Here is an 8993-nt window from a genome sequence, read left to right on the forward strand (position 1 = left end):
GTCCCTCTAAATTTACTCTGCTTTGTCTCAATTTGTTTCTGAGCCGTTTGCGATCCTTAAAAACGTCTGAAACACAATAGAAGTGAAATGTGAAGCTTGTGTTGTCTGGCAGCAGATATGAGTCTGTCTGGATGTTGCCTTCATTCAGAAATTCCCTGGCAGCCAGAGAAACATCGTCAGACCCCGGCAGCTTCCAGAGAGCTCATTCAACCCCGCCCGCTACTGGATCGCATTACTTGCGCTGGCCCGGCGGCCAAGAATTCAGGATGGAAAGGATAAAAATCGGATGAAATGAAAAATAATCCCTGTTGATGCCAGGTGAGTTTACCTGCCTTTGCCTACCTGTCATGGTATTTAATCCTTTGTTGTTTGCAGTCGGAGTTTTGCAGAGAGAGGAATGTAATGAATGTGGTAATTTGGAGTTCCCCGGACACCATGAGGAGGTTTGCTGGGGTATGTGCATGGGACAGTCGAGACTGATGACAAAATGTGAAACTTGCTAAAATGTTGTTTTTATGTCTTCATATTTCCTCAGTGGTTGCCGTTGCAACAGACCATTACTCTCGCAGCACAGCCTTGGCTGTGTCAGCTGGTAGAGGGTGTCCAGAGGGTGAATGATGTTGTTTGTTGGTCTTGTTTGGTGCTGTATTAATGTATTTGTGTGCTTTTATAATGGATGACGTGCTGATGTTCGGACCCCTCTGGACACTCGGAGCTGATTTTGTTTGTGGAACACACCTCACTCTTCACTGGAGTCTCCAAAGCACCAGGAACCAGGTACAAGGTGCCCGAGGCTTTTGTGTGTGAGAGTGTTTGCGGCTTGATTAATGTGACTGACAGGTATAGGTCTCCCTGTTCTTTGTGATTTCGCCTTGATTCATTTGTAATGAACACGCTTGAAATTCACAGTGTGAAATCCAGAGTGTGTGTGATCCTTTGACAGGCCATTTCATTTTCCGGTTTCTCGCATTTACTTAGGGACTAGGCCTAGTCCTGGCACGGATAAGGCCAACATCCTATTTTGTACTAGAAGTGAGACCTATGAAATAGTTTAAGAATGTCAATGCCATCAAACTTGTACTTCTGTTCAAAAGTTTTGGATTAGGTTTTTAATTTTTTTTATTCAGAAAGGATGCATTAGATTGATCAAAAGGGACAGTAAAGACATTTATAATGTAACAAAAGATTTCTATTTCAAATAAAGGCTTTCTGGTCATCAGAGAATCTTGAAAAATGTATCATGTTTTCCACCAAAAGTTAAAGGTAGGGTAAGCAATTACGGAGAGGCTAGCAATAGCAAGCTAGCTTTGAAAGCATAAGATCTCACCAAAGCCACTTGAAGGCAAACCTGCAACCTTAGCGGAAAAAAAAGTTTAACTCCTGCTAACACTGTGGTACGCAGGGAAAATTTTAATGAATATCAATGGAGGAGAGGCTTAACTACACTGAATAAACCACTTTTGCGCGACAGGTTTACTGCACTTCTCATTCATTTCTTTTGTATCTGCAAACAGTGTTTGACTGTCGTACAACTTTGCAATGACGTCAAGGCTGTAATGTGATTGGATATCAAGTCACACGTTATCCAACAGTTAGCCGTTATGCTTTCTCCAATTGTAGAGCCTCAGACCCTCGTATCTCCCAATAATAAGACCATCTCTGATCCCACCCTCCCTTCAGAGCGTCTCCAAAGCCAGGCCTCCTCCAAGACACATGAACACGGACAGCCAGGGTGGAGTCTGCAAAGTGTCACAAAAGACGGCCTTAAATTACCTCATGTCTCAAAGCATGTAACATTACAATAATAATAAACATAAACAACTTAAAGACAGCTGACTTGTACCACATAACTGCTGCAGATTCATTTTGACATTGATAGTGTTGCCACAGAAACTCATAATTCCGGGACGTATACAGCTCTGAGTAGGACATCACTGGTTGCCATCTTTAAATTACGGTAATTACAACATGGCGTCAATACAGCATAAGCTCATTGTTTTAGTTTAGGAGGAACTGTAAAAGTTGGCTGCTTGGCACTCGGTGACTGTCTGTCTACAACTCTGCATAGCCTCATCCTGGAACACGCTGATGATGTCTGCGCGAGCAGTGTGTGCGGAGGTATGCAAATACATAGCATCAATAACAGAAGAGATCTAAATAACCTACAGTATCAGGATGTGAAGAGAGTTTTAACCAGTTTTGCTCACCCTACCTTTAAGCAATACTGTTTTCAACATCGATAATAATAAGAAATGTTTCTTGAGCACCAATTCAGCATATTAGAAATGACTTGTGAAGAATCATGTGACTGAAGACTGGAGTAATGACTGCCAAAAAGAATCCACTTTGCCATTACACGAATAAATTATATTTGAAAATATATTCAAATAGAAAATAGTTATTTTAAATTGTAATACAATTTCACAGTTTACAGTTTTCACTGTATTTTTGATCAAATAAATGCAGCCTTGGTGAGCATAAGATTTTAAAAGACATGAAAAAATTTGACATGAATAATTTTTTTTAACCTTTTGAATGGTAGTGAAAATAGTTCAATATTTTCTCAGTCCTAATGTCATGCAGAAAATATCAGTTAAAAGTTTTTGAAATAATTAATTAAATTTTAGCATTATTATGTAATGTTTGTTCTATATGTCCTACAACAAATCCCACAGCGAAAAAAAAAATCATCTTAATTTTTACTTCATCTTCATACTTCAAAAATCTATTTTTGTAAAAATGATTGGATCTTATTTATGAAAGAGGTGCAGAACAAATGTCTGTATATAAATCCTTCTTAAAGTTCCCCTGTAGTCAATTATTGTGTCCCTTAAAACTCATCTTTGATCACCAAAAAGACATTTAAAAGTTTTTTACTTGAAAAAAATAGCTTGAATGTAACGTCCTGGTTGCGATTACAACCCACCGTTCCCTGAAGGAGGGAACGGAGGACGTAGTCGACGTCGACTGAATGGGGATCACATTAGGGAGCCAATCGTCTTTGAGTACTATTGAACGAGCCAATGCAATTGGCGTGTGTGATTACATCACACCAGGGCCGGATTCAGCAAGCCCCACTAGGGGGTGCAGGTAGAATATCAGGGGGGGCAAGTAATTTAAAGGAACATTTAAATTTGACAAATATAGTGATTTGATTTATATTGTGATATATATCGATATGGCCAGAAATGAAAAAATACTTTGTGAAATGAAAAAATCCTATATCGCCCAGCTCTAATCTATCAGCTCCTTTGATCCATTTGATTTGTCTTATAGGTTTTATGTTGGATGCCCTTCCTAACACTACCCTCTGCATTTACCCGGGCTTGGGACCGGCACAAATAGGACACTGGCTTGTGCCCTGTTGAGGCTGCATTTATCTTTTTTTTTTTTCTTTTTTTTTATCTGTCTGTCTGTCTGTCTGTCTATTTGTCTTCCTGTCTGTCTTGTCTGTCTGTCTGTCCTTTCGTTTTTTATTTCAATCTTTTTTATTTCTTTTTTTTTATCTGTCTGTCTGTCTGTCTGTCTGTCTGTTTGTCTTCCTGTCTGTCTGTCTGTCTGTCCTTTCGTTTTTTATTTCTATCTGTCTGTCTGTCTGTCTGTCTGTCTGTTTGTCTTCCTGTCTGTCTGTCTGTCTGTCTGTCCTTTCGTTTTTTTTATTTCAATCTGTCTGTCTGTCTGTCTGTTTGTCTTCCTGTCTGTCTGTCTTGTCTGTCTGTCTGTCTGTCTGTCCTTTCGTTTTTTATTTCAATCTTTTTTATTTCTTTTTTTTATCTGTCTGTCTGTCTGTCTGTTTGTCTTCCTGTCTGTCTGTCTTGTCTGTCTGTCTGTCCTTTTGTTTTTTATTTCAATCTTTTTTATTTCTTTTTTGGGGTTTTTTTGTTTTCATTTCTTTAGCTCTGTACACAGCATGGCTTATATCAGTCATTATAGCATCAGTCGTCTGCTTTTCTGTGCAAAAGTCCTAACAAATGCGTCCATATCTAGACCTGTTGTTATGGCCTTCTTGTGAGCCAGAATAACTAAATTTCTTTTTCTCTCATGTACCATAGTGCGGCGGAAGGGGGTAAGAATACGAGACAAAGTGGAGAAAGAGCTCTCGCATGATGCAGATGATATTCCAATCACAAGTGAGGTCACATACATGCGATGGAGCTGAGGAAAGGCATTCTTATACCCGTGTAGATATGTGCAAATGGTGGAGAGGTCTACAAACTCTACGTTCTCATCATCATTAGTCTTATTGAATTATTTTTCCAACATTATTTTTGCGACAAGAATCTCATTGGAAAGTTTGTCACTGTCACTTTTTGCCATTTTTTGCAGAGGACTTAACATGGCAACATCCAGAAAAGAGGGAGATTGTGGTTGAAGGCAATTAACTGCTTTCATGAGATCCAGATTGCTTTTTGAGAATCTTGTCTCCATCTCTACAATGGCGATGTCCAAAATGTTGAGAAGAGCTCTCTTAAGAGCCTGGCTAGGAGTCATGGAGTCTTCTGCATGGCCTACAGTGGACGTAACAACGCTACCTACGAGCAGTGAGCTCATTGTTCTTTTTCTTTTAGCAGCTGGTGCAGGCATGCTGGTTAATGTCTCACTCTCCTCATCTCTCATCTGCTTCAGAGCCTGCAGAGATGCACTGACTACTTCTGAAACACAGCACAGGCCAACAGAATGCAGAATGCAGCATAGCATTTGCAGACTTCAAGGAACCCAGAACTTTAAGGAGAAATTTTCCTATTTCAAAGAAATGATGCCTCCTTAACATCATCAACAGCCCTGATACCTCTGTACAGATATCAACAGCAGCGGCTCTGTCCTCTGTAACCTCTGACAGGATACTCAGAATAGCATCCTGATCGTTCACAAGACACTTGGTCACATCATGGTGGCTTGTCCACCTGATCTTCAACAGTCGTTTAAGGGAGGGAACATTATAGTTCTGTGACACATAATGATGGTGAAAAAAAGAGTGCAGTGATCCTGATAGATCAAAAAAGATTTTTGCACACGGCTCTCCTTGCATTGCATGGACCACGGCCAAGTGCAGCTGGTGGTTATAGCAGTGGATATAAGGAATATCCTTCCCTACCTTCTTTTGCAATAAGGCCTGAACCCCACCCCTGACCCCACTCATGACAGAAGCTCCATCATAGCACTGACTGATAAATTCAGCTGCACTATAGCCTGAGTCAGAAAGATGCTCAAGAATTTGTGTGGTAATAAATTCAGCATTTAACTGACTGAGGTCAAGCAGGCCAATCAGGTGTTCCTCTGGAATGCCTTTACAGACAAATCTAACCATGATTGACAGATTCTCCACATTACATCTGTCCCTCGTTCCGTCACTTTTGATGCAAAACCCAGCATAATCTGCTTTGTCATAATTACCTTTTATCTGATTTAATTCCATTTTGGCCAGTGTTTCAATAATTTCATTTTGTATGTTGTGAGAGGTGTATTTTGCATTTGGTGGGATGTGTTTGTTAATTTCATTAAATTTGGGGTCCTTTGCCAGTGTGTAGTCAACCATTTTTAAGAACAGTCCTGCAGAGAAATCATCATCATTTGAACTTTCCACACTGCCACGAAGTGGAAGTTCATTTACTGCTAGGAACTGAACTACTTCTCCAATTGTTTTAATATAATACCTATTTTTTTCCATTTGTGTTGGCCCTATTAAATTACAAATGGTCTCCCCTGTGGCCTCTCTTTGGGACATTTCAGACCAGGCTTTTGCATGTTTTATGTGGCATTGACTTGATGCGTGCTTTGAGAGTCCCTTGTCCTTTTCCAATGCAGTTTTCCAATTAGTAAATCCTTGTTTTGTGAAAACCAAATCCCTATCATTGTTCCCCCCAAATTTCTGACACGGGAAACAAAAGCACGCATCAAGCTTTGCTGAATATTCGAGCCATGGTCTCCCATGATACCAACCTGGGCAGAATGAGCGGGAGCTCTTGCCAAAATTACGTTTGGGGAAAACCAGAGCTATGGGTTGTGACGGTGCTTCAGTGTTTAAGCCTATGTTGTATTCATCCGCAACAGCCGCGGATGGGCTGGGAACGACGGGGGATTCGGTCTCTGCTGCAGCTAATGCCCTAGCAGCCTCGTTGCTGCTGCCAGTGCTAGCTTTAGCAACCAGAAATCGGCGCATACTCGACTCGTCACTCGCTGCAAATTACAAGAGAAAGCGATAGAGAGATATGGAGGGAATGAGAACACGCTTACAGAAAGAGTAACCAAATAATTTCAGTGACTGACGGCGAAGGAAACTCAAAACAGGGGCTGAGCTCAGCTGACGACAGTGTGTCTGCGTGCTCCGCTCTGACTGACTGAGACGTGAAGCTCAGCAGGTTCACCACAAGCCGGTGAAGCGGCCACGCCCTCCCTATGCATCTACGAATCAGTAGCTACTTTGAATGAGGGATAGAGAGCAGACTCACTCTGACCATTTTTCTTGAAATATTTTTTAAATTTGGGATCTTTGCATGCCATCACGTTTGGGGGGGGCAGTCACGGCATTTGGGGGGGCATTGCCCCTCCTTGCCGATGCCTATATCCGGCCCCGCATCACACACTCTGCCCCCCGCGGGTATAAATACGGAATTGGATGCACGCACTAGTTGCTTTTCGCTGAGGAGCCGAGCGTAACTCGGAGTCAGTGGAGGTCCAACGGTAGTGGCAAGGGGACTACGTCCTCCGTTCCCTCCTTCAGGGAACGATGGGTTGCATACGCAACCAGGACGTTCCCTTTCAGTCGATAACGTCGGACGTAGTCGACGTCGACTGAATGGGGATAACCATTGAAAACTCCACTAAAGCTGCCACCTTCCAGTGCCTAGCAAAAGCCTCCTGATACTCCCGCAATTTAAGGTGGGGAAGGACAGGGCTTAGGCCAGGGAAGTCACTGCTGTTCCTACAGGACCACTGGAAAAGCATTCCCTGAACAAGGAAGGAAGGAACGCTGCGGAAGCCACATCCTGCCCAAAGGGAGGTAACATGTGGAGAATACACATATGAATTGGGTGGATGACCGGCAGCACAACATATGGAATGTCACTGGGGTGGCTCCAGCCTATGACAGGGGGGAGACTCAGAGTGACGGCAGAGACGGCAGAGTGACGGCAGAGCAGATTCTGCCGAGGGAAGACATGGGCTTGCCGCAGGAAGCCGTACTGTGGAAAAATACAAATATGGGATCACTGTAGGGATCGCAACATATTTACCCAGCCTAACACAGGTTCCACAAGCTTACGAGTGGTAGGCCTAACACCGGGCGAATTTCACTGAGCTTCAGGAGCATTTCTGCTCCACACCTGAGTGTGATAATTATCACTGAGCTTTCAGGAGCATTTCTGCTCAACATCAGAGTGTGATGAAAGTCACTAAACTTGAGCAGCCAAGCGGCAATGAATCGTATAAACGCTTTCTTAGAAGGCTCATTTGGGAACACATTTCTGCTGAGCCCGGGGCCAGCTGAGAGCCAGTGTCTGTCTAAGGGATGTCCGCTCAGACAGAAATAGGACAACTGCTAGAGGGAGGACTCCGCAGAGGCAAACAGATGTAGCTATGCGGCCCCGAAGCGGTCCCTGCCCAGCTGGACCGCCAGGGATGGAGTCTCCACTCGCCCTGGCCAAGCCTGTCGTGAGGCTCGTTGGCGGCACGATTGAGCAGGCCGGAAGAACTAGTGGAATGAAGTGACCTCAGAAGCTTCTGACTCCAAGGAGGAGGTGACGGGCGAGTTGTGACATGCGAGGGAAGCTTAGCACAACGGTCGCGATGTTTGGACCAGTACCAGCTCGCTGAGCAGCGGTGGCTCAAAGCGAGGTGAACTGCAGCAACTCAAGGCACGAATGCCAATGCAGTCGGAGGTCGCCCAGGCCTCCGTTAAAGTATGCCCTTTGTACATGGCCCCTCAGACGGTGTTAGTGGACCTCGTTCTAGGAGCGGATTGGCCCGGAGAAATGAAAGGTCTGATCACGGACTGAGGGTTTGGCGGCAGGCCGGGGTGATCTGTTGTCACACAGAGCATGCCGCTCTGCCACGGTCACCTCGGGACTCGATCATGAAGCTAGTGCTGAAGCGGTCTTCATATGGAGGAAGCTAAGAGGCTGCGTCTGCCATATGCCCCAGGAGCCTCTGAAAGTTCTTTCAGTGGGACCCTTTCTCACTTCTATATAGCACCAGCCGAACACACTCTTTCTTGAAGAGACGTGTTGGATCGAGTCCTACTCCAAACTGAAAAAGATATACTCAGCCCAAGGGGTAGATTACTCTCTTCCAGTTGACCTGAAGACCCAACTGGCTATGGAGCACTCGAAGGGTAGGTACTGATACTTCTCACCTTGGAATGCAAGAACACAGAATGATCAGTGGAGCGGAGGGATCGATATCTGAAGTACTGTCCTTCAGGTCGAACGTTGCAGACCAACCATGGGGATGGAGCATTTGGAAATGCATCTGTGTTAGCAACTTGAGCGGAGGCTTTCGAAAAAGGGCCTGTTTCAATTGACACAGGTCCAAGATGGCCATGACCCACCACTCTAGGGTACAATGAATACGGGTTTATAGAAACACGTCTTCATATCAGCTGGAGGAAAAGGCTACATCGCCTCCTTCGTCAGTAGGACTGCAACGTGCGCACACAGGACAGGAGCAATGCTCAACACATAGGTGTGATGAATATCACTAATCTATGTAATCAACAATATCTAGGATGCAAGCTAAGCATCTTAGCTCAACACCTAGGTTTGATTTATATCACTGAGCCAGGGTGGAAGCCAAGTAAAATGAATCGCAAGCCGAGTCTGATGACAGACGTCCCCTAGGGCAGCGAGGTGGAGGACAGGGACCCGGCTCAGAAGGCTTGGAGGCGGACCGAAGCAGGGTCTGGGTGTGGTGCATGACACTTACCTGTCTCCACAAGACGGCCAGGGTGCGTGAGAAGGCAGATGACTGGGTCCTCAAACATCATCCAGAGGCCAGCT

General features: G+C 44.3%; 1 long non-coding RNA gene across 1 annotated transcript; it reads right to left on the bottom strand.

Annotated features, from left to right (window-relative positions):
* Window positions 1-3781: 3781 nt before the first annotated feature.
* On the bottom strand, window positions 3782-5930 carry LOC143746406 (uncharacterized). Its single transcript, XR_013206537.1, has 2 exons — window positions 5875-5930; window positions 3782-4002 (listed from the first exon to the last, which is right to left on the bottom strand). It is a non-coding gene; the product is annotated as an uncharacterized LOC143746406 (long non-coding RNA).
* Between the last annotated feature and the right edge of the window lie 3063 nt (window positions 5931-8993).

The sequence above is a fragment of the Siphateles boraxobius genome, unplaced genomic scaffold, assembly GCF_051911475.1.
Source record: "Siphateles boraxobius isolate OS27281-9 unplaced genomic scaffold, OSU_SipBor_1 22, whole genome shotgun sequence".
NCBI lineage: Eukaryota > Metazoa > Chordata > Actinopteri > Cypriniformes > Leuciscidae > Siphateles > Siphateles boraxobius.